The sequence below is a fragment of the Amyelois transitella genome, chromosome 20 (assembly GCF_032362555.1).
Source record: "Amyelois transitella isolate CPQ chromosome 20, ilAmyTran1.1, whole genome shotgun sequence".
In the NCBI taxonomy this organism is placed as follows: Eukaryota; Metazoa; Arthropoda; class Insecta; order Lepidoptera; family Pyralidae; genus Amyelois; species Amyelois transitella.
This window is the reverse complement of record NC_083523.1, coordinates 6,582,054-6,603,857: the sequence shown is the minus strand read 5'-3', so window position 1 is coordinate 6,603,857 and position 21,804 is coordinate 6,582,054. Positions and strand designations below refer to the sequence as shown.

At 34.1% G+C, this 21,804-nt stretch overlaps 1 protein-coding gene across 2 annotated transcripts in view; it reads right to left on the bottom strand.

Annotated features, from left to right (window-relative positions):
- LOC106131618 (PAS domain-containing protein cky-1) overlaps nucleotides 1-4,937 on the bottom strand; it is a 151,964-nt gene extending 147,027 nt beyond the window's left edge. For both annotated transcript variants that reach the window (XM_060949862.1, XM_060949863.1), the window contains exon 1: nucleotides 4,622-4,937. The gene's annotated coding sequence lies outside the window, so the exon portion shown is untranslated. The remainder of the gene's footprint in view (nucleotides 1-4,621) is intronic.
- Between the last annotated feature and the right edge of the window lie 16,867 nt (nucleotides 4,938-21,804).

The window sequence follows — 21,804 nt, the reverse complement described above, 5'->3', positions numbered from 1 at the left end:
ATGAATTTGCCTTAATTTACATTACATTTAATTACGAAAATGTATTATTTGTTACGGCGAAGAAACGCCTTGAGTCAACCATCTTGTCTAAGATTCTAAATTTGATAAGTCAAAGTCAAGTCGTTTATGAACGAAGCGACTCCCGCCGGTCCGACCTCTGCTTCTATGACCCATACTGAATGTGATCAACTACTGGGTTACATACCCAGGTCACATCACATTCAGGTTTTTTTTCCTGCATAAATACATAAAACTATCACGCCTTTATCCCTTACAGATTCTAGATACTTATTTCATATACAAAGGACCGAGTTTAACATAATGGCCTCTTAAATGCATGTGAATTTTTGACATGGTATCGACATAATTTGTATAGTAGGTATGTACTATATCATATTATTCTATTTGACATAATATTTGTATTGAAATCATTAATTTTATTAAGTATAAAACAAAATAATAAAACAAAAACAATTAAGAATTTTATTTTAAAGTAGACAATGTGCATTCATCGCTTTAGATTTAAGAGATCTTTATTTGAAAATTGACGTCCGTTGAAAATGTTGTAGTGTAGTTTGTTCCGCCGCTTCTTCTACACATGCACTTTGGAAGTTAAGACTTAAGTTATGTTGACGTCAATAAGTGATACGTTGTAACAAATTTCGAAAATAAATCTTTCCTATTCATAATTCTGTCGCAACCCTAATTTTTGAAACACCGATTACATCCGGCTCTACTGACTGAGCCGAACTATACCTACAGCTTTTTATAAGCCGATACGATGATATGGATGTGTTGTTATTTGTCAGCTGTCTATTATATAGATGTGCTTTGATTTAGCTCCATTGTACAGCATTAGTCTATAAATAAACTAAGAATGTTAAGCTGATAATAAATAGATCATCTGCAGGTTCAAAAAAAATGTAGGGATTTAAAGTTAAATAGTAATTTAATTTAGGTTTGCGCAAAATGTTTATCACTGCTGATTTTTTCATGACGGCCTCTGTTGCGTAGCGGTTGTGGGCTTGTCTGTGACGCCGGAGGCCCAGGTTCGAATCCCAGTCAGGTCAGGGCATGATATGCATCAAACTTTCTCTGATTGAATCTGAGTATTGGATGTTTGATACTAACTCAACGATACTATATTTATAATAAATACTTATAAAGATAAACATCCAAGACTCAGGCCAATCAGGGAAAGTTCGTTTCTCATCATGCCCTGGCCGGGATTCGAACTCGGGACCTCCGGTGTCACAGACAAGCGTACTACCGCTGCGCCACAGAGGCCGTCTAACTCTATAGTTGGTATTCTAAATTGGAATAGCTAAATATGCAGAACAGTGAGTAAATTTTCAAAAATTATCTTGAAAGCTTTTAAAAGCAAACTGAAATAAAGGTACCTGTTTTGAAACCTGGTGACATAATTTCCAAAAGTGTTATGCGTAGTTTAACGAGTCATTCATTTGACCTATTAAATGATGTACAAAAATTTTTAGTTTAATGGAACAAATCACTAGTCAGTACATTCGGTAACATATTACTATACCCTTAGTATTATGATTGACAACTTATATTACCTACTTACTTAAAAAAATTGTACAATAAATATAAATACTGAACTATCCCATAACGTAAGCCTTGAACTGACTTCGTGGCTAGCAATCTGTATGACTTGTCAAAAAATAAAAAAATATAAAATATTTTATCCACAGAAATACAATTACAAAAAAGTTGTAACACATTTACACTATACACTACTTTACTCTATGGGACCTGCATTAAGCAAAGCTTGTATCGCAGGAGTTCAGTTTACATTTATATATAACTAGCGACCCGCCCCGGCTTCGCACGGGTGCAAAATTATAAATGTTATAATACATAAAAACCTTCCTCTTGAATCACTAAGATTTAAGCATACAGACAAACAGACTAAAATAGCGACTTTGTTTTATGCTATGTAGTGATCATTAATACAAACTATTAATAACGTTCTTCATACATTTTTTGCCCCATATAAATTAAAAAATAAAGTAATATAATAACTGTTATTGATTTAATTGAATGATTTGGGGTATTTTTACCCATAATTTCATTTCAATACTCTTACTTAATCTCATTCAGCCTAAATTATATCGTAGACTCATTGAAGAACAAAATAAATTTTAGACCATATAGTCTACTACCGATTTATAATACTGACAAAATAAAACAGATTCTTTTTTCTTCTTTTTATAACAGATTTTAGTGCGCTTGACCTCATTTTGCCTGGTGGTAAGCCAGACGGCCTAAGATGGTGCACACAAGCTCAAATAGCATATTCAAGCTCTAGCCTTGAAAATTCCCAAGTTATATGTATCGGTAAAGAGAGATTTATTTTTAGAAAAAAAGATACAAGGTATCACATAAGTATAATTAAAATTACTAAGTATACTGCTTGCAATACGTAAGTACAGAAGAAGCGGCGGAACATTGTCAACTTTGCTATGATAAACTTCTGTCGACTGTACACAAGTGAATAAGTACCGATTTAGTTTTTTACCTCAATTAAGATCACTTTGTATATTTCCTCGTACCTTTTGTTGGGTTACATAATGCGGTTGTGAAATATTAAGTACTATATTGAAATTTTTATATACTCAAGGATGGCGTTAAAAAAGCCATTGTTATTTTTTATAGTGGATGGAAGAACTTAATTTTTTATAAAAAGTCTATTAGCTCCTAGCTTATTATGGCTAATTTGACTCTACAGATTTAAAATGTAGTGAATGATATAATATAGGTAGTTACATTCAAGCAACAGCATATTTAGATGACATGGTTTAGAGTGATGTGGCTTAGGTTCCCACTGAAAAGGTTGCGGAAGTCAGGGGCAGGTTCGTGTAAAAACCTGGTTTGATCTTGGTTGGTGGTAGGAAAGCGGACTCCAGGCTCCGAAGCCATATGATGGAAGATGCAACTGGGGCATTCGCAGATTCCAAAGATATTCATTCCAAATTCCATTCCAAAGATGAGAGAGAGAGATAGGTTGCCGTTTGAAAGGTTTTTACTTTTTTCCTGAATGTGTGAGTTGTGCAATTCCAAATTCAAAAATATAGAAAATAAACAACTTTGCCGTGTGGTTCCCGGAACTTTAGAGTAGGACCACTCCATAGCTTTCCCATATATGTCGTAAACGGCGTCTACGGGAATGGCTAATAAACTTGGTATTCTTCTTGTAGACGATGGGCTAGCAGCCTGTCACTATTTGAATTTCAATTCCATCACTAAGCCTTTTAGTCTTTTCGAGAGTTTTGACATATTGACTCTGTCTAACTCGCAAGGGATATAGACGTGATTATATGTATGTAAAGAAACAGCTGACACACTATATGTTTTCTTTGCAACTCAGCATGGAAGTGCTATTTTTCAGAAGAATCCGTCTTTTTTAGATCTTATAAACAATTGGCATTTGTTAAAAGCTATAACTACGTCCTTCACCAATTACCACGGTAACTAAAAACCATTATTTTACACACACTCCATGCCCTTGGCCCATTGATTGCTTAGTTTTATAACAAACTGTGACTAACGAAATAATAGTTCATTCGAAATATAATTGTTTTCATTCAAATAAAAAAGAATATATTACATACATACATGCATATCATCACGTCTATATCCCTTGCGGGGTAGGCAAAGCCAACAATTATGTAAAGACTGAAAGGCCACGTTCAGCTGTTGGGCTTAATGATAGAAATGAGAATGAGAATTTAATGACAAAATTTATTTTAAGTAACAAAAAGTTAATTTTTCGAGGCTTTATCTCTGTGGATTGCATGTTGCATTGATTTATTAGTAATCTTGTTTTATGTTGAAATCCCAAATCTATAGGTTTAGTTATATTTTCCTCATACTTTCATTCTTCATATGCCGTGTGGTTTCCGGCACTGTAGCATAGACCCACTCTATCTCTTTTCCAGGGATATTGTACAAGGTGACTAAGGAATAGACTAGGCTAGCAACCTGCCACTATTTTAATCTTAATTCCATTATTAAACCATACAGCTGAATATGGCCTTTCAGTATTTTCAAAACTGTTGGCTCTGTCCACCACGCAAGAGATATAGTCATGATTATATGTATGTATATATATTGTTATTAATATTTTTAAAACGAGAGTTTGTGAGTGTGTATGTTTATTACTCTTTTATAAACTTCAGAATTATTTGAATGAAACTTTACAGTAGGTTTTACGTATAAAGACTTCACTATGCGTCCGACATTCAACTCGAAATACCTACAACTCGAAAGGTAACTCGCTATTTACAAAATGTCAAAGAAAATTGATTAACTATTTACTGACGCACCTAAATAAAATTCAGGTTTTTTTCAGAAAGAAATAAGTACATTTATTAAGTGAACGAGCATCATTTAAAAATATATAGATATACTTGACTTTAGTAAGTCAACATGTCGGTAGTAAAATCATGTTCTCAAAACCGCATCGTAAATGAAAAGTACCTACGTGGATCATAGAAAAATTTTAATTTCAGTATTTACCAAAAACATGTGACTCCCGATTGATCTATTTACCGATAACACATCTTAAAATATTTAAAACAAAATATCCAACGAGTCTTACCGTTGACAGTAATACAAACAATCCCTTCAACGTTCAAATAGTCCCAACGACTTTGTAAAAAAAAAGTAAATAAAAGCGGCACTGAGCACCGTCAGTCCACACTTCACACCTCAAGTCAACTAAGCTTAACCACTGAAAATCAACACAAACAAACTGACATCATCCTCACAATCCGTATAAACCTTTATCTTTGCCTAAAAAATTGTCCGATAAAAAAAGAAAGAAAATTAGCTGTCACTTTCCGATGTTCCATTTTCAAACGGTCGCATGCGTTCCCGACCGGCCGCGCGCATGCGTGAACGTGCTTAGCTCACGAGCCTTCGCACAGCACTGCGTTCGCGCGCTTTTCATCTCGATGAAGCCTCCGAGCCTAGACTGGCTATAGAAAGAAATCTCATATTGACGTATCTAGCAATATTTATTGGAGTTAATTATTATGGAATTTTAGGTATAGCTTATGCTTTGCGATATGTCAGTATGTAAGTACATACATACATTTAGTTATGTATGTATCACTTGCGGGGTAGAGAGACCTAACAGTGTTGAAAAGACTGAAAGGCCACGGTCGCTGTGTGGCTTTATGATGGAATTGAAATTCAAATAGTGACAAGATCTATTTGAATGTATGTAATATGTATGTATTTAAAAAATGAACTTTATTCAAATGTCTGCTGTATCATAGTGTCAGTACGCCCGTTACAATAATAATAATTTAATCTACGATCATTACAAATCTTTTTTTTTTTTTTTAAAGAGAAACATTCATGATTTTTTCATTACGGGATTATGAATCGATTTTATGAGCCGTGTTGAATCGGATCAGCTTTTTGTTCTAAAGTAGTTCTGTCAATAAAAAATGTTAAGTGTTGATGTGAGCCAGTGATGGGATCTACTCGCGTTGATTGGCGTTTCGTAATATTATTGTAAGTCGTATACCTACATGGCAGCTTACTTCTGTTATTTTAAAAGTTTTACATACATACATACATATAGTCACGTCTATATCCCTTATGGGGTAGACAAAGCCAATAGTCCAAAGTTTTAAATTGAACTATTTCTAAATACATACATGAAATCACGTCTTTTTCGCTAGCGGGTAAGACAGAGCTAACAGTCCTGCAGAAATTGCAAACCCATGTACAGCTGTGTAATTAATGAAGCTTAATGATGGAAGAGAGAAGGAGATTCAAATAGTTATATGTTTCTTACTTATTCCTCTAAAAGAATACTTCAAGCTTTATTAGCCTTTCCTTGATTGGCTTTTACAATGTTCGAATGAGTGTCTTTTAGTCATAGATTTTCCCTCTACACTTATATAGCATGTAAAAAGTAAATTATTTTTTTATTATATGAAATTATAATACCCATAAAAAATAAATTCAGTAGATCACTATTAATTATTATCATTTTAAAAAAAAGTTAAATTAAAAATATTCTATAGCTCCGACGACAGTACAAAAGACATCAACGCATGCGCGGTTGACAATATTTTTGGCAACTTTAAAAAATAGTCAATACTTATTCCACACAAAACAAAACACTTTTCACAATTCACAGTAATTTACATATTTCCCCACGCAAAAAAATACATTTCAGAAAAAAGAATGTCAAAAAGTTAAGGAAACCTAATTTTGAAAGTTTCAAACATAAGTTAAAAAAATAGTAAAAATACCTATAACATCTTAATAAAAAAAAAATAGCAATCTGATAATATCATAGCCTTGATAAAACACACGTTGCATCATCACCTGTCAACATTCGGTCTACGAAAAAAAAAACGAGCGAGCGAGACGGATATCAACTCAAATGTTCGCCTCGAACCGAACGCTCGTCACAGATGACTGCAAACGCCAGCCCACAACCGGGGAGAAACAACGAACTGCGTCTATCCTTTTTTAACACACACGTTTCTCGCTATGCGTAAATTTTAGAATGAGATGGGTGAGGCGTTTTTTTTGCCGCTAGGTTTTTGTGAAATATAGATCAACTTTAAAATAATGTGTCATTGACCTGTGTTGTGGTAAAATGTAGCAATCTAGAAATTTAAAAATTAAGGTTTATTGCATAAATTATGGATTTTGTTATGGGTTTTTTATAGTTTTTAATTCAAATTATGTATTTTCTTGGTTAAACATTGATATCTATAATTCTCATCTGTTCTAGTGACGACTAAAATACTACTTAGGACCGAAAAAAACCTTGGAACTTTGATATTATACACAAAATTGCTTAAAAATTTTTAAAGAACGTATAACTTCACACTAATAAAAGTACAATTTACCAACATATTTTTTTTTTCATTACAGACCTACAATAAACCTAGAAAACAGAATAAAGCCAGCTTCTTCTCCAGTGTGGTAGGTACCCAGCACTAATATAAAAAGAATAAGACAATATCTTTCCCATGGATGTCGTAAAAGGCGTCTAAGGGAATGGCTCAAAACTTGGGATTCTTCATTTAGGCGATGGGCTAGCATCTGTCACTATTTTTATCTCAATTCCATCTTAAATCATGCATCTGAACGTGGCCTTTCAGTCTTTTTGAGACTATTCGCTTTGTCTATCCCACAAGGAATATAGACGTGACTACATGTATGTTATGCTATAAATAAATAAAAAAATCTTGTATGTCTCTTCATTGCAAGAATGGTAACTTGGTACGAAAAATGGTTAAAAAACAGACCATCAATATGGATGCCGTTCCGTTCATTCAAGTTCGCTGACTGAAATAAGTAAAAAAGTTGTTAGAAAAAAGTTTATACCATTGAACTTGCAATATCAAATTACTTGCGCAGGCGTCGTTCTATTGGTTTTACTTTTTCAAATTTATTTTCATACTTTGAACCGTATTTAGGATTAAATTTTCCTGTTTGCGTGTATAAAGAACTAGCTGTACCCGCAACTTCGTCCGCGTGGAATAGTTATTTTGAGCATCATTGAAGCCCTCAAGGATTATTAAATTACCCCATTTTTTTCACATTTTCCATTATTTCTTTGCTCATTATAGTTGCAGCGTGATGTTATATAGCCTAAAGCCTTCCCCGATAAATGGTCTATTCAACGCAAAAAGAAATTTTCAATTCGAACCAGAAGTTCATGAGATTAGCGCGTTCAAACAAACAAACTCTTCCTTTTTATAATATTAGTATAGATAGAAACTGAATTTGATGGTAAAGTAGCCCAAATAGAACATGATGCGAGAATCCTTCCTGGGCCATTCATTTAATCATGACATATAATATTTGAAATATAACTTACCATTTTAGGATTATGGTCGTACACGAAACTTGGACGATAATAATGAATGCAATAAAAGTATGTTTTTATATTAGAAACCATTCAACTTATCACAAGGTATTACTGTGGTCACCTTCGAGTATTGTGACTATTGGCTCTATCTATCCCGTAAAGGATGAAGACGTGACGTTTCTTTGACGTTTTGGTATATTTTTTATTTTCTTACATGAATCTATCTATCTTCTATCTATATATATATAAGCGAAAAACACTCACTTAGGAATCACGAAATCTCGAAATCTACTGAGCCAATAAAGATGAAATTTGGCAGGAAGGTACATTTTAATTAGGAGGGATCCACTAAGAAAGGATTTTTGGAAATTCTATTCCTAAGAGGGTGAAATAGGGGTTGCAAGTTTGTATGAAACTTCGTCATTTTTAGTGTGGGTTACGCGGACGAAGTCGCGGGCAACAGCTAGTACATTAATAAAACTATGTCTTTATCCATTACAAGGTAGACAGAGCCAATAATTTCGAGAAGCCTAGTAGGTATATACGATAAGGTAACCTAAAAGAAGAATCCCAAGTCTATTAGCCTTTTTCGTTATTGACTTTTACAAACTGCTCAGAAAGAGAATCAGCTGGCAATTACTAGGTTTTTTTCGCTACTAGATAAAAATGGATGCTACCACTAGACGAATGTGCACCTATTACCTTTAATGTGCAAAAAAATACGCTTACAAACTCTGACCCTGTCAGTGATATTTTCTCACAGTTGCCATAGCAACGATATCGTTGCGATATAGTTCCGATATAGGCGTAATTTGTAGCCCCACTGCGCAGATTTACTGCGCAACAGATTGAGAATTGGCGGTCGATTCTGGATCGATATGGAATTACGTTTCCGAAGTATTTTTGTTGGAGATTTATTTTCGTTAGGATAAACTTGAACAATGCAATACAATGTTTCTTTAAAATACAAAAGCACTATGTTTCTTTCCATTCTTTAGAGTTGCCTTGCCTGTGAATTTCCCCGCTCCCGCAACATACTCTTTCGTTTCTCTGGCGAGTAGACGATCAGTATTAGAAAACGTTTCTTCAGTTGGTGCATCTTTTCTTAACAGTGGTCGATTTGTTTGGGCGATATTACCAGCACCATTTTGGGGAGAGTTTCGTTCTGTTCTGAAAAGGGATTCTGTGTCCATTTTGAAGAGCTTTCCATTCTGTTCCTTGAAGAGATGAGATAGATGATTAAGTGCTTAGGTAGCTTGTAGCTTTTTGACTAATACCTACTGATATTATATACAAAACTTAAGTTAAATTTATTGAAAAGTTAAATAACGTGGGACAGCGCCTGCGAAGACCTTTTGTCTGAATAAAATATTGATTTTGATTTTCTGGGAAAATGGCCAAAAATCATCTGAAATATCTTCGCTCCCGCAATCACGCTGATAAAAACTTCTTTCATTTAGTGATTTCTTAAACAAAATCTAGTCTGCCTATTTCATATATAAACTTAACATATACATATGTACATGTATACATATATTCATATCCCTTGCTCTGTCTACAGAGCCAATAGACTTAAAAAGACTATAAGGTCACGTTCATATGTATGGCTTTATGATAGAAATTGAGGTTCAAATAGATTATAGCCTACAACAAGGATCCCAATGTTATTATTATAAAGCATAACACATTTTAACGAAACTCGTTCAGTAACTTTGGCCGTGCATTTATAAGTGTTAATCATAATTTGCTATTATTTTTCTACGTCAAAAGGTTAATATTCAGTAGGTAAGATAAACGAACTCTCCTTTAAATGAAGTAGGTGAAGATCCAGCGATGACTCACGCCTACAACTATGTTAAATGAGAAATCCTTTAGAATCCTACAAAGAATTGTTGCGTATCAAATCTACTATGAAATTCTAAGGGATTCAGTTAAGGGTCAGTGCACACGATGAATAAGCCCTGTAGAAAAACCAAAACTTCCAAAATACCTTAAATATTTCTACGTTCCTTAGTAATCAATACGATACAACCAATCCATTGATAGAAACCATTTTATCTTGACACTTAATAGACATTATACTTGGTTCGATTTCAGGGTTTCCTACTAAAAGGCAAAGATCTTTTTATGCTGGTTTTGAAAAACGGACCGTCGATGGTAAAATGCTTAATCAAACTCCTTTAGTAAAAAATACGTAAAAAATACATTTTTGAAATACCAAGTCACGGTAAATCTTTGAATGAAATGTCCAGTCTGCGGTTACATTGTTAGCTTAATAGATTAAAAACTTATTTTGAAATATAATTAAGTGTTTATATTTTAGTAGAAAAAAAATTACAAACACAATGAGATATAATTAAAATCTTTATGTTGTAGAGATTATCTCTTGTTGGCACGTTTAATTGATCATCTTAGAAAATGCATTATCCTTAAATATAAGAGACAAGAATAAAAGAACATTCATAAATACATACATAAATATCGTCACGTATAAATCCCTTACGAGGTAGACAGAGCAAACAGTCTTGAAAAGTCTGAATAGCCACGTTCAGCTGTGAGGCTAAATGATGGAATTGAGATTCAAATAGTGATAGGTTGCTTGCTCATCGCCTACAAGAAGAATCTAAAGTTTATCAGCCTTTCCCTAAGTCACCTTTACCAAATTCCACGGGAAAGATATGGAGTGGTCCTATTCTAATATGCAGGGAACCACACGGCATCAAATTCAAACATTTTATTACCCTAAAGTACATTTGCAACAACAAATTGTTTTTAATCAATCTTATTTTACAATTCCAAATTCCTTTCAAGTTTCTTTAATATGTTCAAGAATACCACTGACCACAAAACAAAAGGAAATCCTAGATTGCAATGTAAGTACCATAATGCGATCATTATTCAATCTAATCCAATCTCGGATAAAGTAATCGGTAATCTTACAAAAATAACGCATTACAGTAAAGGCGCATGCGCACTGAATTGTTTTTACGCACAAAGCATTCGACTCACATCGTCCAAATAAACCATATGAGATAAGTAGAGTAGGGATAACGTTGAATATTACTTTTATCGATAAACTGAGTGTTGATTGAGAGTTTTAATTCACTTTCTTTACGGAGTAACTTGAATGGTCAATTCTACTTGCAGATGAGGATATACCGGTATAATAATTCATATTTTTTATAATGATTAATTATTAAATTTGTATTCAAAGTGACCAGTACAAGAAAAGAAATACATATGTTTATAAAATACTACATCTGCCACGATTTCTGCAAACTTTCGCTTCATTCACATTCATAACTCTCTTCATGCAAGCTTGTCTTTTCGGCGATTCTTACCGGCGACCTAAGAGAATGATGATGCAAATTATCGATTCTGTCGAGACGGTCGCAACACTAGCGCGGAGAATCGCATCGCATAGCGGCGCGTACGCGTATCTCGCGTTACGCGCCCTCTCCACTTCCTCACAATATTACAATGGCTTTTTATATCGAAAACAATGTATGCCTGCCTCCAAATGGAATTTTATAACAAAAAATCCAAATAAAATGATCGGAATTCGTTGCATGAATACACGTTCATTCATGAATATTGTAGTTTTTTAATAAATTGTTATTTTTATTGTATTTTAGATTTTCGAAAAATATTAAATTGGTTATTATGAAGAAGTAACTATTTACGAATGATATTATATTTTGAACTAAAATTAAAAAATATATGTATTACAGTTACTATATTATTATAAACTTACACTTCATGCATACATAGGTTCTTAGATACAAACTTAAGTATGTATGCACGATGTGTTTGTTTATAATAATAAACAGAAGTATGTTTAAAATAGTTTACAATAATAAGGTACAAACTTTCCACATACTTAATATAGTACCTATGACTTTCTTCTACTATTTCATTCACATTTAAAATCATATCATACAGCATTCAATTGTCACTCAGATTAATACATACAATAGGTTACTTAAACTTCCAATAGGATAATAACAGTATTTAGAGCCAATTCTCGACATGACCGGAAACAGGCCATTACTGAGCCTAACCTTAACCTTTCAGAGTAAAACTAGGAATTTTTCCTAACAACATCTAATGGCTAAGTGATTCTAAACGCGTGTACGTTAAACACAACTATCTTGGACTCTGTAATTTTATTTATCGCATCCATCCACCCTATTTTCGCTCAACGAGACGATAAGATCAAATTACTGATATTATTGAGCGTAAGAACCACCTACGGATGAGCTGGGTACAACCTTAAGTGACATACGGGCGCAAGTTCGGTGACGCTTGTTGTACTACTGTAAGAAAAATAAACATCCATATTAATATTATATTAGGTGCCGTGTGGTTCCCGGCACCATTGGAAAAAATAATAGTATCACTCCATCTCTTTCCCATGGATGTCGTAAAAGGCGACTAAGGGATAGGTTTATACACTTGGGATTCTTCTTTTAGGCGACAGGCTAGCAACCTGTCACTATTTGAATCTCAATTCTATCATTAAGCCAAACAGCTGAACGTGGCCTATCAGTCTTGTTAAGACTGTTAGCTCTGTCTACCCCGCAAGGGATATATGTAGACGTAATTATATGTATGTATGTACTAATATTATAAATGCGAAAATGATTTTGTTTGTCCGTCTTTCATGACAAAACCAATAAACTGATCTCCATGAAATTTTGTCTTGCAGTAATTATTTTGCACGCATAAAAATAATTTTCACGCGGGCGGAACCGCGGGTGAAAGCTTGTTGTTTAATAACTAAAACCATACCGCGGGCCCCAAATAGAGTTGAATGCCAAAAAATGCTATTATTTCTTGATGAAAACTACTTTGTGGCCATTGCAGCTCGATGAAATATAACGCCGTGTGTTCAGCCAGAAACGCCTTCACAACTCTTATTTAAGTGAATTTTATGACGTGGGACAAGTCAATAGATTTTTTTTTACAAATAGACTGTTTTCTTTAAAATATTAATAAATGTTATGTTAAAGTGAAATACAAGTCATGTAATACTAAGCATGCTCATTTACTTATATTGTAAGATACATAAAATTTAATATAGGTTATACTTAAATAGATAGATATTTATGAAGTCAAAGTTTAAAGATACTCTATCAAAAACGTGATGCTCAGAATGGCGCAGGTTCAAATTCAAACGCTTTTTTAATATATAAAACTAACGCATGCTCAATGGTTTTTATGTGAGTACAATGCTGCCTCCTTGATTCTGGATTTTCCTTTTTATTTTGGTTGACTGGAAGAAATCCCGACTGTGATAAGTCCGCCATTGTACATATGCCTCCGATTCCAATGACTGTTTTATTTGCAATAAAGAGTTTACAAATAAATTAATTTTCAACAATAAAAAACAAATTCAACAGGAACTAAAATATTTACCAAGATGTAAGGTACCCATGTCCTATTCTAGAGTCTTTATCTGCGTCATTAAAAGAAAATTGTTCAATATATAACAAAGAAACAAACTCACTTTCATATTAATACTATTAGTCTGGATATATAAATTAGTTTTATTGCCTACCGATGTCCGATGGAATAATGGAAAATGGTGAGGGAAAATATCGTGAAGAAACCTGCATTTGATGTATAACTGTGATCCAATATGGTTAAGGTTTCTCTGCGAAGACTGCGGAGTTCAAATGGGAGTCGGTTCGTGTAATAACCTGACTAACATCTTGGTCGTACCTTGGAGGCTCTTCTCCAGAGAGGTGAGGAAGCCACCGAGACTAATACTAGAAGGGATGATAATTTTCATTTAAACTACCCAAAAAAAATAAATGAAACTTATCATACCTCTCTTTCTTCATCTAGTTAATGACTCTGTGGCGCGGCGATAGTACGCTTGTCTGTGACACCGGAGGTCCCGTGTTCGATGTCCCGGTCAGGGCATGATGAGAAAAGAACTTTTTCTGATTGGCCTGAGTCTTGGATATTTATCTATATAAGTATTTATTATAAAATATAATATCGTTAAGTTAGTATCTCGTAACACAAGTCTCGAACTTACTTCGAGGCTAACTCTTTATTTATTTTATTTATTTAGTTAACGCCTCCGTCAATGCGGAAAACAACAAATTAAACCACATTCCCGACACCTGTCTCGAAACAGTCCAGTTATTCAAAACTATGGTTTCACGCGGCGCGGACCGGGAATCGAACCTGTGAACCTGTTCTCGTTACGCAGGTAATGAGTGTTCACTTCATTAGTTGGCAAAAAGCGACTCCACGCATCGCCTATGCATCTTGTATGAGACTTTCAAAGTGGCCTTATTCTGTCGCAATTTTATCCGTGGCAATATCGTCAACGCGGCAATCTAGCTTTGATTCTCATTTGTTTATATTAAAATCATAAAGTTTTATTGCTTTCAATTGGTAAACTTCGGGCTGAATGATAAAGATGACTAATTTTTCAAGTTTTCAACAAGTGCTAAAAGGACTTGCTTATTTATTTAAATCTTGAGATGATCCATTCAATCCATTCAAAAGTTCAGTAAAAACTATGGGTGTTTTATACTTTGCCGTTTTTAGAGACATTCAGAACACCTGCCCACTTTATTGGTTTTCGACTACAAAACAACTTGCTGCACACGGCATATAGGTACTCGTATCATGGAATCAAACCTTTATATTTCGTTTTAAAACTTTATTCCCGCCATTTCCAGAATAAGCCTCCGCCAGTGTGAGCCAGTTAGCATCGCGACGATGTATTGCGCTTTGTGCGTCTACAAATTGATTGGAACCGTCACAAAAGATACCGCCTTCGCGCCTGTCACCGCATCACTCCATATGGGAACCGCTACCAACACAACAAAATTCTAAAAACACACAAATTCCAACTTTAGCTTCAAAGTAACAACGTCGTCGACGAATGAATATGTAAATTGGTATTGCGAAAGTTTCGATCTGTTTTTGGCGCGGATTTTCATACAATTTGACTCGTAATAATCAGATTGCAATTGAATTATTCAGTGAGAGCTAACGCAATTTTTGTTTGAATTTGTAGGAACGTTTTGAGTAAACGAAACATTGTTGTTGAATGATGTATGTATATGGGGCGTTCAACTCGCGACTTAACGCGTAAACAAACAAAATATTAAGAACTAGCTGTGCCCGCGAATTCGTCCGCGTGGAATAGTTATTTTGGGTATCATTGAAGCCCTCAAGGATGAATAATTTTCCCCGTTTTTTTTTACATTTTCCATTATTTCCTCGCTCCTAATAGTTGCAGCATGATTTTATATAGCCTAAAGCCTTCCTCGATAAATGGTATATTCAACACAAAACGAATGTTTTAATTCGAACCAGTAGCTCTTGAGATTAACGCGTTCAAACAAACTCTTCAGCTTTATAATATTAGTAAAGATGAAAAAAAGCAACATGTGGATGGGTTTGCATTGTAAATTAATGAAATCATTAAAAATGAACTTTTAACTTAATGTATTAGTTAGTACTTGGTTCCTAAGCTGTAACTTAAATTGTTAATTATGTACCTTAAATAGATCGGGTTCTAACGAGTATGAAAACTTAGGTCAAGAGTAGGTACCCTAACCCGATGAGCTTGCATGAAAAGATAATAGTGAATTAAAGAAAAGAAGGCAAGTTGAAAGAAGGCAAGCAAAATGCTCTCAGATAATTTGAAATAAAAAAACTCTCTATTATACTCCTATTGTTATTTCAAGTACTGTATAGTCTAGACCATTTTTCCGACCTTTTAGCCTTAGCTTCTGAATGCATTCGTTTATTTTTGCTTTGAATCTCAGAAGATGTATAACAAGATGTGATATGATACATTTATGATTCGTAAATATACATAGTTACCAAGGCATTTGTATAGAATTATGGACCGATTTTGGACCTGATTTGGATGGATAGCTTGAAAAAGCCATTACTGTGGATATTATAAAATCTAAAATAGGTATAATCTGTCTAAGATATCTCGGTCGTCTCGACTAATTTTACGATACCTTGACGATCGGATTGAATGTTATGATTAATAATGTTCTTCTTCTTTCTTAGTGTGTCGATAATCTCTCCAATGATAGTCAAATACCACTATTACAAAGTTACATCGTTACGTCTGGTAGCGATAAAAGGCATAGTGTATGCCAGCTGATTCTGGGACTGTGTTCATGTATTTTTTTTCCAGCATATTGTCTAAGTCAAACAATAAAAAAGCTATTAAGCCGATGCCAGGCTTTTTATAATGCGTATTTTTTTTTTACTTTTGGCTTTATCTATTCCGTAAAAGATTGATATGTTAAACTTAAAAAAATAAATAAATGCATACAACATTTTCCATTTGCAGTCACGTTAAAATATATAAGAATAGAATAGAATAATTTTCAAAATTGGATGCAAGGGATCACTTATTTACTTAAGAATTATTCTTCTCTATGGCTGGGGGCTTACACTAGACCACCACGCGAGCACGGTAGCCCGAGGTCGCGGATTCGACTCTCGCATAAATATTCTTTCGTCCACATTCCCGATTCCCGAGTCCAAGCATTTATTGCAGTGGCCATTGTCTCCATTTTTACATTGTAAACAATTGCATTCGGTTAAATCATCCGATTGCTCGTTTTATCGATACGATTTTACTCGATCGATTTCACTGTATTGTAACTATCAATATTGTCCGAAATATAAAGCTTGCATGAAGGGAATAAATGTGGATGAAGCGAAAGAGTTATGCATGGATTGTTGCAAGCGGAAAGATGTAGTCTCTGTCTACCCCTACGGGAAAGGCGAGATTTCATGATAATAAATGTATTACAGGTATTTTATTATAAGACCTGAAATTCGAAAAATATTTTTTATAAAAAAAAGGACGCTCGCGTTATAGAAAAACTCCTATTCCCGCCGGAAATTCAGAAAATCTCCTCAGTGCATACCTTGACTACATAAGGAAACGTGGTGAATTTAAATTCTCTTGAACCAGAGGTTTGGATAGAGCGTCCATTATATGTCATCTAATCAATTAGATTCATTTTTAATGGATCGATATATGATAGTTACTATGGAAAATGTATATTGTTTTAAACGAAATACCAAAACAAAATATTTTAACTTATCAGCAAACCCCAATCTTAAAATACCGACAATATGATCGGAGTAATAATAATTCCCACAATTATTATCGATACTCATAGTCACATAAATTGTGTTAATTACAAACTATTAAAATTATCAGTATAATACTCACGACTAACCTTGATTCCAGAGTACGCTTGCGAATCGCATGAATAATTACTAGAAAGATATCGATCGATGATCGCTATATTCAAGTTTGTATTGTTGAATGGTTTTATTAGCATTATCAGACTTCTAATGAGTGGTTATGCAACAGAGAAGTACTTTTTCTAGATGAGACAAAATCTCTCATGCCTCTGTAGCGCAGTGGTGTGTACTTACCTGTCTGTGATACAGTAGGTATCTAGTTTGGATCCCGACCAGGGCTTGATGAGAAACGAACTTTTTCTGATTAGCGTAGGTCTTAAATGTTATCTATATAATTATTTGTCGTGTGGTTTCCGGCACCAGTTGAAAAAGTATTGGACTACTCTATTTCTTTCCCATGGATGTCGTAAAAGGCGACTAAGGGATATGCTTATAAACTTGGGATTCTACTTTTAGGCGATAGGCTAGCATGGGTTATCGACGTGATTATATGTGGCCGTCCAAGCGAAAAGGGCCCACTGAGCACTTTCTAGTTTCCGAGATATTTGAGATTTTGTGAAAAAAGGTGGAAAATTGGCATTATGCGATTTTAATGGATTTTAATGCAACATGCAATGGGCTACATTTTCGTATAATAATCGTCTGTAAATAACGAACACAACGTGAGAAAATTGCAATTATATGTTTAGTGAAAAGGGACCAGTGGTTCCCGGCACCAATACAAAAAAGAATAGGACCACTCCATCTCTTTCCAATGGATGTCGTAAAAGGCGACTAAGGGATAGGCTTACAAACTTGAGATCCTTTTTTTAGGCGATAGTCTAGCAACTTGTCACTATTCGAATCTCAATTCTATCTTAAAGCCAAATAGCTGAACGTGGCCTATCAGTCCGCTCAGGACTGTTGGCTCTGTCTACCCCGCAAGGGATATAGACGTGATTATATGTATGTATGTATGTAAAAGGGACCAGTTATCAACACTCTTTAAATTGAATGATTGAAATTGAATTCTATAATGATAATGAGTTAAATAACAACTAATGTCGATGTTTAACCAACCACAAAGACATCTACTGTCAACAGCGATATTTTATAATAGAGATTTTATGACTAACGGTGTCGCGCCATATGTCCATAAGTCACGAAAAGCTCCTTACAATTGTTATAATTTACAAAACAGAGCTGATGCAGTTAATTATATAAAACAGTACTCCAATGATAATGGTTTAGTTTTACCTGGCCGTCTACCAGGTCACCGATATAATTCTGATCTAGTAATACTTCCTTGCAGTATGACGAAATCATACGTTTATAAAACATATTGTGATTCACTAATTTCACTGAATAATATTCCTGTTGGTAGGAGTACTTGGTACGACCTCTGGGAAACATTTTGCCCAAATTTTGTTGTGCAGAAACCGAAAACTGACCTTTGCGCAGTTTGTCAAAAAAATGTAACAACATTAGGAAAAATGAACGCTTTGAGTGAAGAAGAAAAATTAAATCTCATAATTAAATCAAAGCAACATTTAGACCTACTACAAATTGAAAGAAAATATTACAGTGATATAATCAGATGTGTAAGGGATTCATTCTCTAAATCTTTCCCTATGCTTGGACCTCATATTACTTGTAGTTACGATGGTGTTATGCATTACTCTTTTGATTTTGCTCAGCAAGTTCATTTACCACATAGCTCTCAACAGATAGGGCCATTATATTTTCTGACAGGGTTCAAAGTCAGTTTATTTGGTGTTGCTGTAGAGCCATTAAAGAATTTGTCTTATATATTATCCCTGAATCATGTCATACAGGTAAAGGGGCTAACGTAATCATTTCATTGCTGCATCATTTTTTTGCAAATTTCGGATTAGGTGAAACCGATGTTGTGTGCCACGCTGATAACTGTGCTGGGCAAAATAAAAATAACTGTGTTATGCAGTATGCTACGTGGCGAGTTGTTACAGGTAGGCATCGGTCATTTCGCATGTCATTCTTTCCCGTAGGGCATACCAAGTTCGCCCCAGACATGTACTTTGGACTTTTTAAAAAAAGTTTTAGAAATAGAGAATCTAATAAATTAATGGATTTGGTTGTAGCCGCAGTTCAGGCTTGTCCAAAAACTAACGCAATTACAGCTGTTCTCACAGGTAATGAGAAAGGTGATACTTTTATAAAAATGTATGACTGGGCAAAATTTTTTCAATCAGATGCTTCTACCATAACCATAAGCCAGCTATTAACATTTTCCCATTTTGAATCTAACGCAAATAACAAAGGGCACATGCTTTGCTACAAAAATATTTCTGAAATGCAAAATTCGTGGTCGGTCGTGGCAAAAGTTTTAAATCCAAATAAAGTATATGACCAACTTCCAACAGAAATATTCCCGTCAGGTATGACTATAGAAAGGCAATGGTATTTGTATAACAAAATACGTGAATTTGTCGAAGAAGAATCTAAAGATATTTTGTGTCCCAAACCTTGACAACATATCCATGTCTTAGACGACATATCCACTCCTAGTCAATGTAGTGTAGTAGAAGGAACAACTACTTCTACTTCTAATACATCATCCAATCAAATTGCTAAGAGTGTTAGAAAAACGCCAACTTGTTCATACTGCAAGGAAGTCGGTCATAGGAATCAAGTAAGAAACGGGTCATATTTTTGTCCAAAGCGCAGGTCAGAAAATATTTGAGATTTAATTCTGACTTTTGAAACCTGTAATAGGTTAATTCTTTTTTTTGTAATGTGTCGTATTAATGACTTTTAATTCATTAATTTTTATTCTTTTGACGTAAATTTAATCTGTTTTTGTATAATGTCCTACGAGTAGTATATTCTTAATAACAATGTACGCGAAATATAACCTAATTTCGGTCAACTCGACCCATTTCCTAAACTTAACATAACTACCAATTAGTTTTAAGTTTTTATTTTTTTATTCGATAGTGTTGCCATAATAATAACTAGTCGATTTTATACTTAACATATTGTTCTATTGTAATAAATAAGAATCTATGTAACTGACAACTAGATCTCTAGCTATTACAGTTTAAAATTTTATTGTATTCAACTGGGCCCTTTTACTAAACTTATTATAAAGTTAGTTTTAAGCTTCTATTTTTTTATTCGATAATGTTTCCATAACATTAACTAATTGATTTTATACTAAACATATTGTTCTATAATAATAAATAATAATCTATGTAACTGACAACTAGATCTTTAGATAATACAGCTTAAACTTTCAATGCCTGTTTCCCAACAATTTGATTTTTGTAAGTGTGAACTTTGAAAAATTTTTATTCCAATAAATGTTATTATGATTAATTTTTTTTTATTCCATATGATCAACCAACTATTTAACTATCCAAATATGGCCTTAACTCAATACCACCCAAGTGGTACCTTTATGCTTGGACTGCCATATATATGTATGTATATGTATCACTACATAGTATAAAACAAAGTCGCTATTTTAGTCTGTTTGTCTGTATGCTTAAATCTTTAAAATAACGCAACGGATTTTGATGCGGTTTTTTGTAACAGGTAGAGTGATTCAAGAGGAAGGTTTTTATGTATAATTTTTTCCGAATTTTGCACCCGTGCGAAGCCGGGGCGGGTCGCTAGTATATTATAAAATATAGTATCATTTAGTTAGTATATTGTAGCACAAGTCTGGAACTTACTTCGAGAAGCGAAAGAATTATGCAGGTTTTGTAGCAAGTAGAAAGATGTCTCTCTGCCTACCCCTCCGGAAGAGAGGCGTAATTTTATGTATGGTTGTATCTAAATTTGCTTGCCCAAGCAATAGCACTTCCAGTAAAAGTATGTCTGGTGTCAGAAAAGCGATTATGTATGGTGTTGAGGGCAAGCATGTAGTCTGTGATTTATGGCCGTGTACCTTCTGTAGGCATTTTGTTGTCATCGGTATTTAGCAACTCTATTCAATGGAAATATATTTTCTGATAAATTGCTACTATGAAGGTTAAACGTTAGCTATTTACATATATAGTATATTTTACCAAACTGCTGAATATTATTCTTCTAAACCGCTGCCTCTGTCTACTCCGCAAGGGATATAGATGTAATTATATTAAAATGATGAATGGATGATTTTTTACCTTTACCTAGCGACACTCTTAGCCACGAATCCAGTTTAAAATCTAAAGTAAAGGGTTATTAGGAACCATAAGTGAATTTACTTTCAAACAATTATAAGAAGATACATATTATCATATTCAGTTAATAACATACATACATACATATAATCACGTATATATCCCTTGCGGGGTAGGCAGAGCCAACAGTGTTGAAAAGACTGATAGGCCACGTTCAGCTTTTTGGCTTTAAGATAGAATTGAGATTCAAATAGTGACAAGTTGCTAGCCCATCGCCTAAAAGAAGAATCCCAAGTTTATAAGCCTACCCTTTAGTCGCCTTTTACGACATCCATGGGAGAGAGATGGAGTGGTCCTATTCTTTTTCTATTGGTGCCGAGAACCACACGGCGCCAATAACATCGGTTAATAACATGCATTTTTATTTTTACAGCTCTTTACAAGACACAAGAGTCACAAGACTCAAATATAGGCCAAGTTAGGAATATTATTGATTAAAATCATTAATTACTTAGAAAATTTACATTACACAAACGTACCATACATTAGAGAGATCTCTGATGATTGATAATGACTTCTTTGTACATTCGT